Consider the following 23,337-nt stretch of genomic DNA (forward strand, 5'->3'; position numbering starts at 1 on the left):
ACTGAAAATGGACTGAATGTGTACAAAACTGATTGTAATTCTTAAATAGTTGCATGTGTTATTTTTATTAAGCTGATAGTCTACACAACAGGTACATCTTGATAGTTTAATATTATATCTGTTGTATTGGCATAAAGAGGCACAACTACACAAATGTCAGTCCAAATACTTATGGACCGGACTCTACTGCTGACATACTGTAATCCAGTTCAGAACAGGTTTTTACTGGTCTCTGGTGTTATTGTGTTCTGCTGCCACACAATAATAATGCACAGGAGTTGCATCTGACCACACCTCATTTGAAGACGAGCACGTGTTTGACACAAAGATTTCATCAGAAAGCCCAACTTAACATGGCCAGATAGTTACCCAAGAAAAATTTTGGAAAAATTCATTGAATTCTTTTTGAGAAAATGAACAGACATGAATGAAAATCTTTGTGGAGGTTGACACTGATCAAGGAATCTATACACAGAATTAAATAAAAGCTTTCAAAGAAGTTTTACAGCAATGAATTGAGAAGTGTGCAAAATGTCATTTTTGGCCCTTTTGGGGAGCCCTGGGGGCCCTTAGAGTGATCCATGGACAATAACATGTTTCTTGCCTGTAGGCAGACTCAGAAAGAATCTTTATGTAAAATTAAAGTTATTAAAACAGATTTTCTGCAATAAATTAAACAGTGTGAAAGATGGCTTTTTTTACCGTTCTTGGGGGCCCACTTTTCTGACTTAATTTGACAACTCGTGTATCTGCTCGGTCTAATATACTACAGTATTCTGCCACTTTTACATGTAAAATAAATGTAAAAAGAAGAAACTGAAAGTTTATTGGAAATAAAGCTACTTTCCTTGCAAATCCCGAAAGTCTCCACCAGTCTCAAAGTTTGATTCTGCAAATTCAAAATCACAAGACAAATCCACAAAAGTAATGTTAATGTGAATAGATACAAAAATTGGCAGCAGACAGCCTGTTTTTGCATTTCTGCAAGTCTCTCTTTCTGTCTGTACGAGTGTGTGTGTGTGTGTGTGTGTGTGTGTGTGTGTGTGTGTGTGTGTGTGTGTGTGTGTGTGTGTGTGTGTGTGTGTGTGTGTGTGTGTGTAGCCACCAAATAAATTATTAAAAAGCCATACATTGTGATTTCTGGATTTTTTTTTTTTAGATTATGTTTCTCACATTGGACATACACCTAAGATGAAAATTTCAGACCCCTCCATGATTTCTAAGTAGGAAAACTTGCAAAATTGCAGGGTGTTCAAATACTTATTTTCCTCACTGTGTACACACACACACACACACATATATATATATATATATATATATATATATATATATATATATATATATATATATATATATATATATATGTATGTATGTGTGTGTGTGTGTGTGTATACATTCTTTATATTTCTTTATTATTCTTTATTCTTTATAAGGGGAGGGTGCTTATAAACCTTGCTTCACCCTTTCGGCCACATGGGTTCTCTGTATTGTTCCTTTTATGTTTTGTTATTGTCTTGTTGTTGCTCATCTGTGTGCTGGATAAATAAATTCATTCATTCGTTCATTTAATTCCATTTCATTTATATAGCACCAAATCACATCAAAGCTGCCTCAAGGCACTTCACACAAGTAATGTCTAACCTTACCAACCCCTAGAGTAAGCTCACAGGTGACAGTGGTAAGGAAAAACTCCCTCTGATGATATGGAGGAAGAAACCTCAAGCAGACCAGACTCAAAGGGATGACACACTGCTTAGGCCATTCTAACAGTTACAAGGTTTTGCACAGCTTTACAAAGCTGAAGAAACAGAAAAAAGGAAATCAATCAACACAACTTAACTAAAGAAGAAGAAAAAAGATTCATTTGATGAGAAGTCCACGCAGGTGTTTGCACCATAGGCAGGGGTCATCAAGGCTTCCTCATGCCGTCAGTGGGCCTGTTCCTGTGACAATTTCCATTCCAAACACAGACTGCACAGCTAAAGGCAGCACCCTGCAGTTTGTAGCGGTCAGTCCTGCAATCATAAGTGACATTCTATGTACCTCGGACAGAGAGAAAAAGAGCAGTGTCAGTCAGCTGGGAAAAACTACACCTAATATCATCAGCAGTAAATTGACAGGAAAACACTAAGGTGATCGCCAGCCGCCAGCCCTAAGCTTCACTAATAGACCCAAATTTAGATGAAGCTGAGGCCGAGACCTGTTCCGTTGCTAATAAAATGACTTTTAAAGGATAGGAAGCATAGTACCATACTATGACAATATGCTAGCCATACGAGAGGGAGAATAAATGCGTCTTCAGTCTAGACTTGAAAGTCTCTACAGAATCTGACTGTTTTATTGACATAGTGAGATCATTCCACAAAACAGAGGTACAATGAGAGAAGGCAGACTTTTTATTTTTTAAATAATTAAAGACTTTAAATTGTCTGTAGGTGTGTATGTGGATGTGAATGTGTTTATCTGTCTATATGTGGCCCTGCAACAAACTGCCATCCTGTCCGGGGTGTGAGGTGGGACACTCTATGTCTGCTGGGACAGGCTCCAGCCCCCCATGACCCTTATTTGGAGTAAGCAGCAATAGAACATAGATGGATGGATGGATCATTAATAATCATGCCTCCACCTAGACCAACCAAGAAAAACTCTCTGGATTAGGCTAAGACCAGATGATGTCAAACAGAAATAGATATTGACACTAAATATTCAGGTTTTCAAAATGCAGATCTTCTTCCACTTTTTTGTTGGAACTGCACCTCTACGTGTCACTCTCACACACATGTTTGTTCTATGTTATTGTGCTTTTTACGCTCTCATCCAGCCCCCTCGAGTTCCTGGGCCTCCCCAAGCCTCGTCATTGCCAGGGCATTAAATTAGAACAAGAACAACAACAAATATTACAACCTCTGACCAATCTGAATTCCCATAAGGCCGCCCACCGGCATCCAACATCCAGCCAAACATTAGCAAGGAAACACCATTATCAGTCAAACACCACAACAGACGTCCCCTGGGAGATTTTTCAGCCTCTTAAAACATGGTGCCTGCGTGGCCAGCAAGGAAGTGAGGCTCATGTTCAGAGGTCATTAAGATCAACATGATAACACTGGGAAAATTCTTTATCTCGAGTCAGCTATTGCAATGCAAATGAACAGCTTTGTTTTTAAACAGGTGTTATTCATTAGTGACACTGTAAAGATTAACAAAATCACTGTTCAACTTCAACAGTGAGAAGAAAAACACGGACGTGACTTTAGATTGCTTGTATGGATATTGATGATTCAGTCTCACGCATTTCAGTTAAATTTTAGCTTTTTAAACTCTTCACTGAGAAGCTGAGAGAGGTATTTGTCTGAGTTTGATGTAGTCCTGGACCAAGATTAAGATTCAGGCTTTCAATCATGGACTCAGTCATCATAATGGTATCTGTATGCGATCAAAGTGTCATACATGGTCATGACATTCATTTGGTCCTCAACCTTTGAGATCGAAAGACATTTGGGAAGGGCTTATGAAGTCATGGGGTCACTGGACAGAGATATTTGGCAATTCTGAGATGTTTGCAAGAGAATGAAGGTCCAAGTCTTTAGGGTCCTGATGTTTGTTGTATTGCTGTCTGGTTTGGAGACTTGGACACTAATCAGTGACCTACAAGTTGATAACTTTGTAACAAATCAGTGGTTGCTGAGGGATACACAGATGAGGAGCATCACCTGCATTTTGATGGAGTGTCAGGTACGACATTTAGGCCATGTGACATGTTTCTTTATGCCTGATCCAGCACATAGGTGCTACAGAGTTGAGGATCCGGTGGGGAATGCCAAGGCGACACCCACACTTCACGTGGTGTAGCAAATAGTTACTTTTGACAAGTGAGGATGAACCAGCTGTCTGCCTGAGTGGTTACTATTCAGGACCTAATGTGGTTCCGTAGGGTGGTAGGCGAGGCAACGTGCAGCAACAGTGGATGTTCCCAGACCCGACCTAACCTTCATTGTGCAGAAAATCAGAAAACAGAACTTCATTAAAATCCAAACATACTGTATGAACAGGGTGAATTTATGGATTGTTGATGATAGGCTCTGACAACAAAAACTCATCTTATAGCTTTTGAGGCAAATTTACTTCCCTACTTGTAAGAATATCATTCATTCTAAGTATAATGATAAAAGTATTTGTTCTAGAAAGAGCATCAATGAAAGCTAGGAGCCGAGGTTGGCGAGACCACACTGTTAATTGCACCACTGTTTATTGTACATCCTTTGGAAGCTAGCTTGTTTTTCCTCTCTCATTGCACATTTATAGGGGGAGGTGATAGTCTAGTGGTTAAGCATTGGTCTTGACCCCAGAGGATCCTCGGTTCAAATCCCAGCCTGACCGGAAAATCATTAATGGCCTTTGGGCAAGGTCCTTAATCCCCTAGTTGCTCCCGTGTGTAGTGAGCACCTTGTATGGCAGCAGCCTCACATCGGGGTGAATGTGAGGCATTTGATGTGTAAAGCACTTTTGAGGATCTGATGCAGATGGAAAAGCGCTATATAAATACAGTCCATTTATTTACCATTTATTTATGAGCATTACTTTTAAAATCAAAGTATTTTCTTTACAAAACAAGGGGGTGGGGTCTTATAATCAGGGCTGGGTTATATTTGAGCCAATCTGGCAATCAATTAACCTGACACAATTCTGCCCACCATGAATATGTACATATGCCTCATTTTCAGGGCTGTGAAATGAAAACTGTAAAATCTGAGAAAAATTCTGGGGGGGGCAGCTCCCCATGAGCCGGGGTCTAGGGCCTTGTGGGGCCCCTGAAACCAAATTAAATATTTCATCTACTGATACATTTTCAACATTTCCTGGAAGAACAAATCTCAAAATTAGTGGATATTTAAATGATCCTAGATTCAGCCTTTCATTTGAACCATCAATAATCATGTTGAAATAACAGAATATGATGTAGAGGTAGGACCTGAAATGATTTTCCTTTTAACTGTAAACCAGATTATGCATTAACTCAGAACAATTAAACTACATGAAATTCATGAAGACTGAAAAGACTCTTAAATCATGTCAAAAACCACAGCTAAAGATTGTATAATATTTTAAAAATCAGGGTAAAATATCAATAACATATCTTATAGTAAAAAAGCCACACATTCTTGTATAAATTCCTGTAAATCCACTCAAAGCCAGTGTCTTTTTTCCCATGAAAAAAGTCTACATGAATAAAAACTAATTTACATTGTTGTGTAAATTCATGTAGCCTAAATTCATTCAAAGCCACAATGTCTTTTTTTTAATGAAAGTCTAGATTAATGAAAGAAAAAAGGCACATAATCTTTTCTGAAATCCTGTTTGAACAGCACAATGTTTATTTTCCAGAGAGAAAAAAAAATTCTTACCAGTTCGCTTTTCCCGTTTATCCACGGATTCTTGTCCTTATCAGACTTTTTCAAACCATCTTCCTTGCCATCTTCGCTCTGTCTGATGTCGCTCCGTGACACAGACATGCTGCAAAATTCTTCTTTTAAAAACTTGAAAGTTCTAAAAGTGTGCGATGTCCACATGCTAAGTTTAGCTAAGCTTCACACAGGAGCCACACGGTGTCACCGCAGCAACCAACCAGTCCCGCTTCACGACAGCTGTTGTAACAGCCAGGCTTTGAGTGGCATTTTTCCTCCGCGAATCTCCACGGATCCGAGGAAACTGATATGTATCTGTAAAACACAGATAAGTCCGTGGACTTATAAAACTTGCATGATGTTGTAAAAAAAGAACGCTTTGCAATAAGCATTTTAAAAACTCAGTAACGATCACGATTAAAGAGTACAACACTAACACACACCCCCCCCCCCCCCCCAATCCGCCCACGATGAAATCCGCGGAATCCCGCGGATCTGCGGAGTTTTCACAGCCCTGCATTTTAAGCAACTTGTCAGACACAAAACCAGGACATCACAAAATAGCTAGGTTTTAAAAAAACAAAAGAAAAGAAAAAAACTAACAAACAAAAACATATATTTCACTAAAGGTACAAGTCAAAATGTAAAACAAAATACAATAAATCAGCCCACTATCTATGATAATCAATTCTTTTAAACAAACTGTAGAAACTTGATTGATCTTGGAGCAGGATCAAGTCACAGTGACACACGACAAAGTCTTGTCATGTGTTTGAGTATCACATAACTCATTTTCAGGTTATGTTAACACACACACCAAAAGACACATAGAGCCAAACACAATATCTTCTTCTGCAAGGATTAGAAGACCAAAAGTCTTTTGAACACAAACACAAATCCTCAGGCACTCATTCGCATGATATATTCCAATTATGACAATCTAAAAGAAAGAAACTACTGGTCATCACAAAAACTGCAGGAGCTACCAGGAATTTGTTTTAATGTTGTTAATTAACCACAAGATTATTTCAACTCGCTGGGATGTACACATATGTACTACTTAAAACGTACTGTAACTATAGATGAGTGAGAAGAACAGGAAATATTTTGAGAGAAACAGAATCACTGCAGCACGAGAAAGGACACTACACTAAGTTAGGAATAACTGTTCAGGGTACTGACTTGTGCAATTTATGTAAAATGTGTTGTGTGGGCCGCTGAAGAGGAGGTACTGCTGGCCCACCACCACCAGATGGCGCCCTGCTTGGAGTGCGGGCTTCAAGCATGAGAGGGCGCGGAGCCACTGGGAGTGACAGCTGTCGCTCTTCATCAGCACCAGCTGTCACTCATTCAACCCATCACCATCACCATAAAGGCCGGACTGCAACTCCACCTCCTCGCCGAGAAATCATCTACCATACAGGTAATTTTCTCTGCTGAATCTAAACCGAACAATAGTCTGATCTCTTTTGCAGCCATTTTCCTGTGACGGATTCCTTGTCTGCTGTGTTGGCGTTCGGTGTGGACTGCGACGGCTTCGCCTCCCACCCCACCCAGATAAGTGGTTGTCTCAGGAGCTGCACGAGTGTGTGATTGGAGGTGGAGGTGCTCCCTCCTTACTGAACACAGACTGTGGGATTACTGAGTGTGTGTACTCACACTCATCAAACTGTTTCTGTTCTCTGCCAGCAGTACCGGGTCTGACTGCTGAAGACAGTGGCCACCTGGGGCGCAGGGCTTGGCGGCTCCGGTGTTCTTCAGATCCGTTGGTGGTGGAAGCTGTGTGGGTTCCGGCTCTTCTATCACCAGACGTCTTCTATCTTCGAGCCTGCCACACGCCACCTTATGTATGATTGACATTCCGCAATATTGTTATTGTCTGTACTTCGTTGTGCGCTTCACAACATTAAATTGTTACTTTTTGGCTTATCCATTGTCCGTTCATTAACGCCCCCCTGTTGTGGGTCCGTGTCACGACACCTTCCCAACAAAATGAGTCTCACAACAATGTCACTTTTGTACAGATCACTAATGGGATCCCTTGGAACAGTAAAAGCACAGCACAAGTGCATGATCTTTGACCACAAACCACAAGACTGCAATAAAACCCTACAAGAAGCTAAATACAACAAGAAATGATAGACTAAAGGTGGGTCTCTGCTTTTAGTCATTAACCACAACGGACCCAGTGTCTACATGTTTTAAGTTAAAATCAAGACATGTGGAAATTCTGTAGGAGGTCAATCCATTTGGGAATAAAGTGGGTTTATGTGAACCCCAATTCTGGTAAGGTTACAATTAAAATAAAAAACCTGCTTATTGACTGTGATCAATGGATCCACGTGCTGGATTAGATGAATTCTGTAACTGACATGGAACAGGCTCTGCTGCAGGAACAGATCCACTGAGTGGCTCGATGACTTCCCCCTGACAGTGGACTGGACTCCTACATTGACTCTCATCAATAGTAGAATGGTCAAAGCAGTGAGGCACCCCTTTGAGTCTTGTCTGCTTGAGGTTTCTTCCTCAATATCTTCACAGGGAGTTCTTCCTTGCCACTGCCACCTGTGTGCTTGCTCTAGGGGTTTATAAGGTTAGACCTACTTAGACCTTACTGAAATTGAACTGAATTGATCGGATAAATGAAAGAATCAAAGAACACAAATGTGATAATGGCTACTTGATGTCTGTCATATGAAACTCATGGAACTTGGGAGCATTGAAGTTTATGAAGCTAAGTGAACACCAAATCAGCTTCAGACAGCAGGACAATATCCTCCATGGATGCTGTTTGCCACTTCAGGAGAAGTAAAATAAGTGGGATGCAGTTGTGTTTCATGGTATGCATTTTCCAGTCTGTTTTGCAGTTATTGGATGCATTTTTAACACTCTTTTTATGAACACTGCACCATTTACAATGCAACTGAAATTACAGCTGATTGTAAATCTCAGCAAAATAAGTCAATAACAATCGTATGGCCCTACAGTGGCCATTTTTGGGGGGGAATCCCATGGGTCACAGGATTCCCGTGGGATTCCCACAGGATGGGAGTCAACTTTGCTATTCATCACATCATTGGGACGGTACAGGATAAAAAAAAAAAAAGAATGGGTGCAGACGGGACCGGGAACCAACTAATTGGAAAAAAAAGAAAAAGGACCGGTACCGTCATTCTGTAGTTTTCTTTCAGTAAACCTACACTGTAACGCAAGTCAAAAGAACTACATGGCCCAGAAGCCAACAGTGTTTCTGGCCGCTGCTTTCCGCCGGAATTCAAAGAAGAGCAATGGACGGAGGAAACACCTGCGGAGAATCCAGTGTGTTAAAAAGTGATTTACATCTAAGATGGAAGCTTTCTTTTCTAAAAATTAATCTTCCCACTGTTTCAAAAGACAAAAAAACAATACTAAATGCAGATATTTCAGAGTTGGAGATACACAGAGCTATTAAGTCCCTTCGGAGTGGGAAGGCACCGGGTACAGATGGATTAACATCCGAATTTTATAAAGAATTCAAGGATTTATTAACCAAACCATATATGGAAATGCTCAATGACTCGTTTGGGGCAGGTGTCCTCCCCCCTTCTCTTAGGGAAGCAAATATATCCTTAATTCTCAAAAAGGGCAAAGCTGCTGAAAATTGTGGCTCTTATAGGCCTATTTCATTACTTAATGTAGATCTTAAAATATTGTCTAAAATTCTCTTGGTACGTCTCGAAGGTGTCTTACCTCAGTTAATAAAGAATGATCAATCCGGTTTTATAAAGGGTCGCAACTCGGGTAATAATGTTAGGCGTCTTCTTAATGTAGTCCAATTGTGTCAGCAACGTGCAGTTGACGGCATGGTAGTTTCCCTTGACGCGGAGAAGGCGTTCGACCACGTTCGACTGCGTTGAGTGGTCATATTTATTTTATTCTCTGCAGAAGTTTGGGCTAGGTCCTAAATATATCAAATGGATTTAAGTTTTGTATCAGGATCCCAGAGCAGCAGTTATTACAAACAGACTCAGATCCAAAAATTTTTTGGTGGGGAGAGGCAACAGACAAGGCTGTCCCTTTTCGCCCCTTCTGTTTACCCTCACCCTCGAACCCTTGGCTGAAGCAGTTAGATGTGATCATGCAGTGTGTGGCATTTTAGTTAAAAATGCAGTTCACAAAATTTCGTTATATGCAGATGATGTTTTATTATTTCTGTCTAACCCATCTACATCAGTCCACAGGGTCATAACCATTATTAACAATTTTAGTTTATTTTCTGGTTATAAAATTAATTTCTCAAAGTCTGAGGCGATGCCTCTAGGTAATCAACAGCTCATTTCTACATCTCCCTTCAAATGGTCTCCTGCAGGATTCACATATCTGGGTATTTTTATTACACCTAATTTTGACCAAATGTTCAAAGAAAATTTTGTCCCACTACTAGATAGAATCAAATTGGATTTGGAAAGGTGGCACTGCCTCCCTATATCATGGATTGGTAGGATTTCCCTTCTTAAAATGAATATTCTCCCTCGCTTACTCTATCCGATGAGAATGATCCCTGTTTTATTTTCACACAAATTAATCCAAAAAATAAAAGGGTGGTTTAGTTCATTTATATGGAGCAAAAGAAGGGCGCTCATCAAAATGTCTACTCTGCAGCTCCCTACCCACAGTGGAGGTTTGGATCTCCCAGATTTGAAAAAGTATCAATTGAGTTCTCTCCTAATGTATGCACGAGAGTGGATCTGTAGGAGCTCTTCAGCCATTTGGTTAGATGTGGCGGCCTCCCTGTGTGAATGCCCACTTAAAAGCTTACTCTTTTTAAGAAGTATGAAAACAGTTACTAAATACTGCAATAACCCAGTTATTATAAATACAGTGCGGGCATGGAGAGCCGTACGATATGTTGAAAGGAGAACTGGAATTACATCATCGTTTTCACCTATTGTTAATAACCCAGACTTTCCTCCTGGCGTAATGGATCTGGGTTTCAGGGACTGGGAATCTGCGGGAATCTCTACCCTTGGTTGTTTATTCAAAGAAGGAACACTTATGTCCTTCACACAAGTTATGGAGGAGTTTAATATCGGGAGGAACAACCTTTTTAGATTCTTCCAAATAAGGGACTTTATTAAAAAAGGCACCTCTCTTTTGAGGGACACTAGGGTTTCAGATGTAGAAAGGCTGTTCTTTGGATCAAAAGATGTGTCACTTAGCATGTACTACAAAACATTAAAAGACTGTCAGACTGTTGCTCCTGTCATAGCTCAGACATGGGGAAGAGATTTAGAGATTGACATAACCGAAGAAAACTGGGACATTATTTGGAATGCAGCCAAACAAATTACTATTTGTAATCGTTCTTGGGCTCTTCAGTTAAAGGTGTTGCATAGATCACACATGGCCCCGAACAGGCTGTCCAAATTCAAAACAAGCTCCTCTTCACTATGTCCAAAATGTGCATTGCGAGAAGGAACTCTCACACACTGTTTCTGGTCATGCCCTAGAATCCTGAAATATTGGAAAGATATTAATACTGAAATTCAAAAGATTATTAAAATTAATTTGGAACTTGATCCTTTATCTCTTCTCCTTGGTCTACCTAATAAATGCATCAAAAATAAACACAACAGTAAATTGTATAATATTTTAACTTATTGCGCCAGGAAAAATATTCTCCTTCAATGGATATCTCCACGGCTTCCCACTATTTCTGGGTGGAAAAAAGTTAATTCTGGAGCATATTCCACTTGTTTTTCTGACAGCTTTGAGCCATGCCAAGATTGACACATTTTATCTCATATGGAAACCCCTTTTAGATTATTTTGAGGGAAATGTCTCTTCTATTTTGTCCCGCGCTCTTGTCTAATGTTTTATGTATTGATGGGTTTGAGATGCCATCTCAACATCCCATGGGCCAGTGCTGTGCTGTTTGGTACAGATGATGTTGCTGTTTGCATACGGCTATATGTGCAGTTATTGGTGTGTTGCTGAGCAGATGTGTGTTTTGTTTTGTGTTGAATTTGTTGTATTAAGAGAAAATTGAATAAACATAATTTAAAAAAAAAAAGTGATTTACAAAGCAAAGTCAGAAATAACAACTTATCTATTAAGCTCACAGAATTGGCAGGGAAGTCGCAAATATTACTGAACTTCAGGAGAGTCGAGTGTGACGTGTTAACATGCTGTATGCTGCTTGCTTGTAAAACGTGAGAAGAGAGGCACACCACCTTCAGTCCAGAAAATGAAGATGCACTTTTTTCCTACATAGCAACATTTAAAATAAGAACGTGTTAGATGTTAGTTGAATGTGATGATTCTGATAGTTAGCTATAATTAGTTTCGGGCAGTGTTTTCTTGCAAATAGACAAACATGCAAGTGTGCTGAAGAGTGAGAAAGTAGAGTGATATGGCCGCAGGTCATGCATTATTTATGTTTTGTGCCTTTTAGTGAACTTTTTTTATTTGGATTAAGGCAATAAATGTCTCCCTATATTGCCACAGATGAACTGTTCCTGTTGCCATATCTTTTAAAACAAAACTGCAGAACATAAAGTAATCTAAAAATGAATGGGGAGAAGATCACATCAAATTCCGTGTATCGCCTAAAAACTAAAAGAAGGAAAAAAAATTAGAGCGGTACAGGTCTGAAGGGGAGAGGGATGGGAGTGGGAGTCATTTTACCAGGAGTGGGATGGGACCGGAATTTTTCTGTGGGAGTGGGATGGGACAAGAGTGAAAATCTACTCCTGTGTCACCCTCTAGTTTGTAGGTGTCTATATGCGATTGCCCTGGCCAACATGACGGTAAATATGCATTAAAATTTTCCAGGAGATGCGTCAAACATTAGCCAAGTGGGACAAGGAAGCAAACCTTATGTGTCCCAGAGAAAAAGTGGTATTTATTTGAAATCTGTCTGAGCTTCACTAAACTTAGTTCTCTGTACACTGTCAGTGTACAGAGAACCACTGTACTAAACTTGAGTGTTAAAAACAGAAAAAGCTGTGAGGTTTTAAAGTAATTATTAATGTAAAGGACACACGTTCCTGCAGGCCTGCTGGGCAATTCTACGGTAACGGAATGACAATGACGGACAAAAAGCTGGCCATATTTCAACTTACCATTAAAAACTCTGTTACCATAGAATTACCCTGCTGCTCATCTGACGGAAAACATTACATAATCAATCAATCAATCAATCAATTTTTTTATATAGCGCCAAATCACAACAAACAGTTGCCCCAAGGCGCTTTATATTGTAAGGCAAGGCCATACAATAATTATGTAAAACCCCAACGGTCAAAACGACCCCCTGTGAGCAAGCACTTGGCTACAGTGCGAAGGAAAAACTCCCTTTTAACAGGAAGAAACCTCCAGCAGAACAAGGCTCAGGGAGGGGCAGTCTTCTGCTGGGACTGGTTGGGGCTGAGGGATAATGTTCCCTTTGACAGGCAACACATCAATGCAAAGGCAGGCTGAGCGCTGCAGCTCAGGTGGTATTCCTAAAGCAGACAAAAAGGGGATTTGCATGAATTGTTTTCCCTTTCAAACATCCTCTGTGGCATGTTGACCAACATGGTCCAGGTTGAACCAACTCCACAGCCTCACAGTCAAATGAGGAGGAAACGGGCGTTCATAAAGGAAACCACCGGCTCCTATCCATCCCAAATAAAGCTCGGCTTTAAACCAGGCACATTTGTGTGATCATTAGTTCCCTCGATCAAAAAACAGGTGACATTTTCATTACAATCACTGATCAGGCTTCTCTGCCCAAACCACTGCAGACGAATTTTACCAAACAACATAATGTTCGATTTCAGATTTAGGCAAGGAAGTACTGTGACTGAACTAGAAAAAATGATGTGGTCATGAAAGTGCAGCATCAACTAATTCTCCTTTATAAAAAATTCAGGCATTGCAACAGGGAAAGACATCTCATTCAAGTTCTGCAAATCTTCACACGGAAATGCAAAATCGTTTCCACAGAAAACCACATCACAATGTATCAAACCCGTTTCCTTCACTGCAAATTTATGAGATCACAATCAGCACAAACTGTATTGAGCAGATGTGACCAATCCACCCTACATACATCATTTCCACACTGCTGACTTATCAGCACCAGGGTGGCGTCCGTTATAACCAGCATTGTTGTCACAAGGCATGCACCCTGTCAAACGCAAGGAGCGAATGAATGAGTCCTTCCCCTTCACTTTGTTAATACGATAACTCAAAAACAATAAATGCTGTCAAATGGAGGAAAATCAGGATAAACCTAGTTAACAAAGCTAGTTAACACTGATACACAACATCAGTCCAAAGTTCATGAAATACACTGGATTATTTGTGTAGTGACTATGAGCCCAAGCAATATAAACTACAGGCTAGTGTAGAGCAACCAGCGTTATCCCGTCATCTAGACTCTGAGGCAGTATCTCCCAGACTCTGCTGTGTTTTTCACATCTTCTGTAATTACATTTTTTTGACCCTTGTAGGTGACAAACAGTCAAATACTGGTACTCAGTAATAGAATCCCTTCAATATCTTCTAATGTCGTGGTGTCACCACAGCATCCCTATGACGACCAAGTGGAGGGAGTACTATTTCTGTCGTGTAAAACAGAGTACATGGCACCAAATGGATGTAGAGCTGAGTCGAGCCGAGCCTGTACCAGGAGGTGGAAACGGCCTTCAAGTTACCGGTTTAGTGTCCAAGTCTCCCAGTCATATACCAAGACAAGAAGTAGCATGACCCAAAGGAAATGAACCTTCAAAACACCAAAAACCCTGTGTCCAGCAACCTCATGACTCCATAAGCTCTTCACAGTCGTTTCTTGATCTCAAAGCATAAAACCCAGAGACACCTCTGAAGGATGAGTCCGGGAGTCTTGATCCAGGACAGTCACAAAACCAGACACTACGATTCTTCAGTAAGCTTTTAAATGCTACCATCATGATGCCCACAACATTTTGGGGGACCAGTAAGTTGCTATGAGGCCAAAAAAACTGCACCAAGTGGAAAAACTCAGGAGGAGATTTAATAATTCAGACCAGATCCGAACAATACAATTGAAAATGCAGTTTGGGTGCAGCCAAGATAGTCCAAATGATGTGATGGCCCCCGCTGTGTTGAGTTTTAACAGTTTTATGACTGCACAGAACCAGCACAACCAGAGGAGTATATTTGAGTAATTTAACCCATAAATGTTTAATGTAATTTTTGAAAGGTGGTAACAGCATTTTATTAAAATGGCCTTAACATTAACACAAATCAACACAAATACAGCTTAAAGGTTGGATTTCTCCTCAAACAGCCTTTTCTACTTTTATCACTTTTAAACACAAACATCTGACATTACACAACATTTTAATGGGCTTGCCTCATTTCCCGTCAGCTTTGTCATGCAGACTTCCAGTTCCCCACCATGTGTTAAGTAGAAATGATTAACCAATAGGGGTGTTTGTGTTTTAAAGTGAAAACATAAAAGTTGTGAGTGACTTCAGGCCACATGTTGTTTTTGTTCCACTTGGGGTTTTATAGTTGCAGACCAAATATGAACTCAATCAGATAAGATTTAGAGGTCCCCCAGAGTGGCACATTTTCCTCTCCCTCCACTGGCAAACGTCACCCTAACAGGAGAAGACTCTGATGCCATTATTTTTCTTTTACAGGTACATGTGATGGCTTCTAATCGCAAAAAGTGGTGGTTGATTTGTCACCCAGAGGAGCGAACATTACTGGAATTAATGGATTACCACATTGCTTGTTTGGGAAAAATTATTGCTTTGTGGGGGACCCCTAAACAATGTCCGATTTGAATAAAATTTACCACAGATCTTTTATTTTATTAGTGGAACAAGAACATGTGGCCCAAAAGATTTTGTAACATTTGACATTTTGAACATATCTATTATCCACTTACCAAAAACAACTTCAGAATGTTGGATAAATTATTATGTGCTTTAAGTCATTATTGTAAATGATGACTTTTGGATTTTGAGCTGCTGGGCAGATAAAAGTAGTAACATTAAAATATGAGATTAATGAATACTTTTTGCCTTTCCCCTCATGAACAAATTAGTAAGCAAGCATAAAAAATAACAAACAGGTTAATCAACAATGAAAATTATTTTTTATTGCAGACTTGCAGGCCATACTTTAGTGTGCAAAAGCTTTAGGCACATCTCATGTGCATAAAACAGTGTCACTAGTACACAGTGTGACTGTGGCTCAGAGGGATTGTCCACCAATGGTAGGGTTAGTGGGTTTGATAGCTGACCATTAAAGTGCCCTTTAGCAGCACAATGAACTTCTCAAACTGCTCAACTTTAGGCGACTTGCCCTCTTTGGTCCCACAGAAACATCATATTAACAAGCAGTGGTGGGTGGTCTTGGTGACAAGACCTAGGCTTTGGAAATGAGCAAAACTGACACATTTCATTTCAAGATGCACGCACGTGATGATTAGATTATTCCCTGTATCAATTCCAGACAGGTCTAACAGGTGGCACATGGAACTGTCCCTCACTGGATGCAAACTCCCAACCTCAGGCATGGGAAGCCAACACCCAAACAAAAGACCCTAGTGTCTGTCGCTAGAACATCTTTTGGTGCCAGGACGTGAGGTTCACTCACTGCCCAGCACCTGCTGGCCACCATTATACTCACCCCCAAATCCTCACTCCATCCGGGTCACGGCACCAATATAACCTGCATTGTGTCTGTCTATCACTGGGCACAAACTCATGACCTTGGGCATAAGAAAGAAAAGGTACCTTGACACTTGCACAAAATTAATCCCTGCACTGGTGCGCAATTCGTCGTGCCAATGCGACCCACTTTGTCTCAATGGACGCTGCATTATATAAAATAACTACTGTCCTGCTGTCTGTCACCAGAAAGTCTTTTTGTGGGAAAGTGAATTTTAATCACTGCACAGCACCTGCTGGCCACCAAGGTATATTTTGCAAATAAAACAAAATTACTTTTTGGAATAATACGGTTCATTAAAATTAACCTCATTATATTCCATTTAAATTGGGGTAGCTACAAGATGATAGCATTTTTAATAAATCTGAAGGGAAGGCCTTATTACCCTATGCACTACGAGCACAGCATTGTATTCAAGTGTGTGTGTGTGTGTGTGTGTGTGTGTGTGTGTGTGTGTGTGTGTGTGTGTGTGTGTGTGTGTGTGTGTGTGTGTGTGTGTGTGTGTGTGTGTGTGTGTGTGTGTGTGCAAAAAAACAACTAGACAGATTTGCACGTAATTTGGTGGACATACTTAGGTTAGTGTTTCCAGGTGATTAAGTTTTGCAGCATATTTGTCAAAAGGTCAAGGTTGAGCAAAACATGGCCTTAAAACGTATTGAACATAACATTTCTGCTAACAGTGTGGTAAGAGATTTGATTAAACACACATATTTTGTGTTTAATCCGGCGTAAAACTTGTGCCAATTACCAATGCGGGTCTGGCTGTATCCGTTGTGGTGACCCCGAACAAAGAACCGGGAGCAGGCGAATAAGCAACAAAATTTTCACAAAAGCCTTGATAATGAAGTCACAAATATGTCATAATGTGAAGTTATGCTTAAAAAAATACACCATACTCCAATGCATGGTCTCTCAAAGATCATGACATATACTGTTGAAAATACGTATTTATAATTCATATTATAAACATACAAATAAATCAGCCCTCTGATGCCTTTCATCTACTTGTTCATTCGCTTACTACATTTTACAGAGTATATGCCTAGGCTTCAGCAGAGCCTAGGTAAATGTATGGTGTGGCAACTTTTCACTTTCAAAAATACATTTTAAAAATTAAACAATAGTGGTATTTAAAAAATGCATTTCTGACATTAAAAACTGCTTTTATGTAATAACGTTGTAATAATTATTTTATGATTATTAAGCGATCATCGGCAAAAGCCTATGTTTTTATGTGCCATCCAGTACAGACAAATCAAATTGTTTTTGTTGTTGTTTGTTTTTCAGTTAAGAGGCTTGAAAACTTTTTTTTTTTACTTGGAAGAGGAATGTTTGGACATTTATTATTCTATTTAAAACTTTTTAAAATGAAATTCCTGTGACAAACTTTTACACAGCGCCACATAAAAAGAAGCTTTGTGTAAAAATAATTTTTTTAAAAACTATATAAAGTAAACCTTCACACATAACTATCAAAAAAATGTGCGTCACAAGGGTGAAATTCCAAGATAAAGGCAATAAAATGAGTCAGATTTAAGGATTAAAGTTGAAATCGCGACCGATTGTCAGAAGGGGAGGGGGGGGGGTTACAAGGAGAATGTAACCAAAAGTGTTGATTTTTACACAACTCCGAAATAACGAGCACACCTGCGGATTTGCACCTGTCGCGGTAATAACACACTAAAAGTCGAACATGTAACGTGACGTGACGTGTGCCTAACTTTCAGTGTGGGTTTGATCTCAGCGGGTTTACCGGTGGTCGCGGTCGGATGGTTTTTTTCCTCTCCGCAGCTGCCGCAGTGCTCAGAAAAAGAAGCTTCTCCTCTTCAGACACTCGGCCTTCAGCAGGTTCACAGATGTTGTCAGGAAAAACAAAATCCACGCAGTTTGTGTTTGTACCGCAGGCTGGCAGTGAGGAGACACCTCCTGTGGGTCTGCGTGTTCCCGCCCAGCTTCTTTACATACACACACATACACACACACACACACACACACAGACACCACTCAGTGCGCCACTGGAGCAGAATGACAACACTGACTCCATACTGACATCTGTCGGTAAGACCGCAGAACTGCACCAAAAAAAAAATCACATGCTCAAGACTGTTCTGATCCACCTGCAGCAGTGTTTCTCAAACTTTTTTAGACCAAGGACAATTTAACCACAAAAAAAAACACCATAAATCAATAGGTCTGCTAAATCAATCCGACAGTATATTACAAATTACAACTGAATTAGATAATCGTCCCAAATTTACGATGTTACAGCAGTACAGGGACAGTCAGAGAACAACAGTGCAAGTATGCAAAAATAAGGTAAAAGCAAAATAATTACCAAAATACAGTAGTCACGTTCTGTGCGGAATAATATATATACAGTAGAATAGATTTAGGGAATAACCCTGTTGTGTCTGATGATTTGCAGAAGTTCATGCTCGTTATATGGTCGCAAATTGAGCTTTACGCGTTATCGGAGCCGGTAAAAAGTAGATTTACCGGTAAAACAGATATTTGCGACCGTATAACAGCATGAACATCTGCAAATTATCAGAAACAAGGAGGTTATTCCCATTCTAATCCAATTCCATCGTTTGCATGGTTTATTTTTCTGTAGGTAATTCGGTCGGCGAGGCTTACCTTCAAACCAAGGCAGCATCGCTCCAACAGCGGTCAGGCCGCAGAGTAATCCATCAAATGTGAAAATCCATCAAATCCAGCAAATGTAAAATGGTAATTCTGTGTCAGAATCCACATCAATACTTTCGTAATGGTAGCTTAAATTCACCCATTTCTGCATCATCGTTGGTACACGACATTCTCTCTCTCTCTCAGCTAACAGCGCCATTATGACATCTGCGTAGCAGTGCGCGTGGCTGGTGTTCTGTCCAATTGTGTGTCTCGTCGCATAAATCAACAGTTCTGCGTCCCAACAATATTGCGCATGACATCTGCATGCGCAATATTGTCGGGACGCGGAACACCACTCAGGGCGCAGAGTAATACATGCCACCGTTGCCCCAATATTATACGGTCTGAAATCTCACACAATTAGCCAACCAGATTTGCGGAAAAAATGTAATTGGAGAGTACACTATATACAAGCAGAAATAATGTTTCATATTATTATATGGCTGCGATGCTACATGCGCTCTGATTGGCTGATTTCCGGTCCGATATTTTCCTTTATCCAACCAGTTACCATGACAATTGGTCCGAAACATGTATCATATTCGTTACAAACCAGAAAGTTAAAAACACGAGTATACAAACTAATTCGGACATGAACATACTCCATAAATATCTAAACAGCATCGGAAAAAACACACACAGATTGAAAGCTTACCAACTAATAACCAGACCATCTGTTAGCAAGCTCTTCATGGTGAAGCGAAGAGGTCTCTGACTACGAGCCCAAAATCGCCAGCAGCTTTCATATTTGGGTGATACCATAGGTTTGTGTGTTTATATATATAATAGCCATATAATAAACAAATTATTAACCTCGCTTGCTCAGTCTGTATGGGAATGTCAGACCTCGATGTTTTTCACACGGACCTCGCTAACACTCGGTCTGTACTTACACCTCGGTCTGATATTTTCCGTACAGACCTTCCACTCAGTTAATAATCCTTTAATATTGCACATGACTGATCAAGTGATGTTGTACAAGAGTGTACAAGTATTACTGCACAGAATGTGTAGTATTATTGCAAATGGCTGAAAAATCTGAGTGATCTGAGTGGTCGACTGGGAACAGTGCTGGTTGTGGAGTCTGACAGCAGCAGGAAGGAAGGACCTGTGGTATCACTTCTTCATGCACTTCGGTTGGAGCAGCCTGTCACTGAAGGAGCTTTCTAGTGTAGCCAGGGTGTCACGTATGCGGTGGGAGGCGTTCTCCAGCAGGGATGACAACTTAGCCATCCTCCTCCTTTCTTCCACCTCCTGCACTGAGTCCAGGGGACTACCCAGGACAGAGCTGGTGCTCCTAATCATTTTGTCAAGTCTCCTCCTCTCAGCAGTTGTGATACTGCTGCTCCAGCAGACCACTCTGTTAAAAATGGCTGATGACACTACAGAGTCAAAGAAGGTCCTCAGGAGCACCCCCTACACTCCAAAGGACCTGTCGCCTCAGCAGGTAGAGTCTGCTCTGGGCCTTCTTATAAAATGCAATGCTGTTGTTTGACCAGTCCAGTCTATTGTTTAGGTGACACCCACGTAATTGTAAGAGTCCACTATCTCAATATCCATTCCCTGGATCTTCACTGGTATCAGTGGAGAGCGCCTGTGCCTGCGGAAATCCACTACCAGCTCTTTGGTTTTCCCCGTGGAGGCGGTTCTGCTGACACCAATCCACAAACGCCTCTGTACTTGCTGTCATCCTCATCAGTGATTAGGCCGACGATTGCAGAGTCATCAGCGTGCTTTTACAGGTGAGAGTGTGCAGTATTGTACATCAAGTCTGCAGTGTAGAGGGTGAAGAGAAAGGGAGCCAAGACGGCTCTTTGTGGGGCCCCCGTGCTGCAGACGACCATGTAAGAGATACAGTCCCTAGCCCTCAAGTACTGTGCTCACTCTGTGAGGTAGTCCAAGATCCAAGCTGAGAGGATGGGGTCAAAGCCTGTGATCTCCAGCTTGTCCCTCAGAAGCACTGGCTGTATGGTATTGAAAGCACTGGAGAAATCAAAAAACATGATTTTCACAGTGCTGCCAGGCTTCTCCAGGTGAGAGAGCTCTATGTTGGAGGTAGATGGCACCATCGTCCACCCCGATGGCAGGCTGGTACACAAACTGAAGTGGATCCAGCCATTGATGTCTTCACCAGGTAGTGGAGAAGTCCAAGGACCAGCCTTTCGAGGGTGTTCATCAGATGCAATGTCAGTGCCACCGGCATGAAGCTGCTGAAGTTATCTTGAATATTGACAGCTTCACAACTTTGTTTACTCAGTGACACACTAATAAAAGGAGTCATTGGAGTCCATTTTAAACAGTTTGAGAAACCCTTTTAAGTTATAATGCCATATTAATTTAAAATGTGATATTTTATGAATATACTCATGGACCACTAGAGGTCACTAAGGAACCACTAGTGGTCCATGGACCACTACAATGGAACTGATCATCATATACCCTGTTATTATACAATTCACCATCCTATTGGGGGCGCGAGACAGGAGCTGTGTGATGATATAAGACAAACTGGAATGACCTTGGTGCCAGGGATGGTTCACTGAGGTTAACTTTGGGGATGATGCTGTGGTCTTTTTGGAATCAGTGGATATCCTGATTGCTGAAATTGAATAGATGACAACCTCAGATTTGAGGCTGTCTGGGTTTGTGATTGCAGTGCCGATTCTGGGAGCATGCACTGGCACCGCGCATCGCCACATCCACCACACCACAGAACTACTCCATGGCTCTGGTGACAGCCATCCAAGGAGACAACCAATCCATCCCCATCTATTGATAGTTATCTCATATTTTCTGTAGCCAGGACAAACATGGGCCTCCACGGCCTTTTCCATTTGCTGGGGTCCTCAACATGGAGGGGCTTATGTTCTGGATCATGCACAGACAACAACACACTGCATGGCCAAAATGTGGTAGCTATGTTCCCTCACAAAGCAGTATATTTCTCCTCTGACACCCAGGTGTTCAATAATACCTGGAGAAATGACAATTACACTTGATGCAAAAGCATTTGATAAATGTGTTGCTTCTGTGAATTAATCAATTTAAGTCAGACTGATCAAAGATCAATTTTATTGCCAAATCTGTCTGCTGAGATAAAACATTCTGATTCTCTGGAGTCATTCAAATCCAGATTAAAGATCCCTCTATTCTCCCTTTTGTATGAATAAGATATTATTGGCGTTGCAGTATTTTTTTCTTCTCCATTTTAATTTTGTTAGTAATAACAGGACAGCACTCATCTAAATTCTGGGGCTGATAGTGAAGCAAAGGGCAAGCTGCCAGCGACCACATTAGTATCCCGTCTGTTATGTTACTGCTGAGAAATAGTGTTTGTGAGTTGTTTGTTCCGGCTGATTGATTCTTTACATGTCTGAGATGTGGCTGTCGGACTCTTTCGCAGATGGTTCTGGTGAAGTGGAGTGCCATTTTCATGGTCTCCTGTCTGATGATGCAGCTTGACCAAACTGCGTGTGAAGGATCGTCGTGCTTTGGGAAGGACTATAGTTTGATTTCGTTTCTGTTCTTGTCTAGCATGATTAAAAATTATTTGTTGTATTTTGTTTATTTGATTTCTGTTATTGTTAGTACATCTTAAGCATTGGTCACCCCTCTGAGTCTGGTCTGCTTGAGGTTTCTTTCCTGACCAGTGCTGGGGAGACTTAAGCCCTGGTCAGACCAAATAATAAAGCTATGAATAATGAGCCTCTCTCTGAGTGCTCTGATTTCCTCCCACTTCCAGAGACATGCAGGTTAGGTGAATTGGAGACTTTAAATTAACTGTAGGTGTGAATGTGTTTGTCTATGTGGCCTCCTGTGACCCTTAACTGGAGTAAGTGGGTACAGAAAATAATAATGTACCCCATAGGGTCATAACTCATCAAAATGATGAATATGATCTCAAAATGCACATATACCTGTGATAAACATCAATGTGATAGAAAAGTGAATAATATTTGGTCTGCTTTTTCATCAAATGAACATTATAAACTCATGAGCATCCACAAGGTCACAAATGGACGTACGATGTCCTATGAGGGGACATCAAAATCCATAAATTTAAGCAGCAGGAGCATAAAAAACTACAGTACGTACAGTGTATTCTTTAGGTGAAACAGCAAGGTTATATTTAATATTAAAGTCCTCATATTTCCATGAAAGCACCTCCTTGTTAGCCTCCCTGACACGCCAACAGGATTTTATTGTCAGACCAGCTCTGAAGAAAGTCTGATTTATTTTTTACAAAGAGTATATTTATTTCAAATGAAGACATGGGAGATAACTGATTTGATGTTCTCCGATGAAAAGCAACTGCAGTGTTTACACTGTGAAGAACTGCAAAATTTCAAAGACCTCACCCTTATGAAACTCCCTGGGGTGACTTATGTTGTGACTTTTGTGCCGTATAAATAAACTGAATTGAATTGCTGAATGTTAAATTGAATGTTGTTGTTTTTTTTTTTTTTAGAAAATCAAGTACTTGTAATATACACTGTAAATAACTTACTGGAAAATTTACAGTAAACACTTGACAAAAATGTTACAAATGAAA

The 23,337-nt window shown here is 40.6% G+C and overlaps 1 protein-coding gene across 1 annotated transcript in view; it reads right to left on the minus strand.

Annotated features, from left to right (window-relative positions):
- Positions 1 to 18,008, minus strand: part of pip5k1bb (phosphatidylinositol-4-phosphate 5-kinase, type I, beta b) — a 114,903-nt gene extending 96,895 nt beyond the window's left edge. Inside the window, 1 exon segment of the mRNA XM_034170123.1 lies at positions 17,851 to 18,008. The gene's annotated coding sequence lies outside the window, so the exon portion shown is untranslated.
- Positions 18,009 to 23,337: the final 5,329 nt, after the last annotated feature.

The sequence above is a fragment of the Thalassophryne amazonica genome, chromosome 5 (assembly GCF_902500255.1).
Source record: "Thalassophryne amazonica chromosome 5, fThaAma1.1, whole genome shotgun sequence".
Taxonomy (NCBI): Eukaryota; Metazoa; Chordata; class Actinopteri; order Batrachoidiformes; family Batrachoididae; genus Thalassophryne; species Thalassophryne amazonica.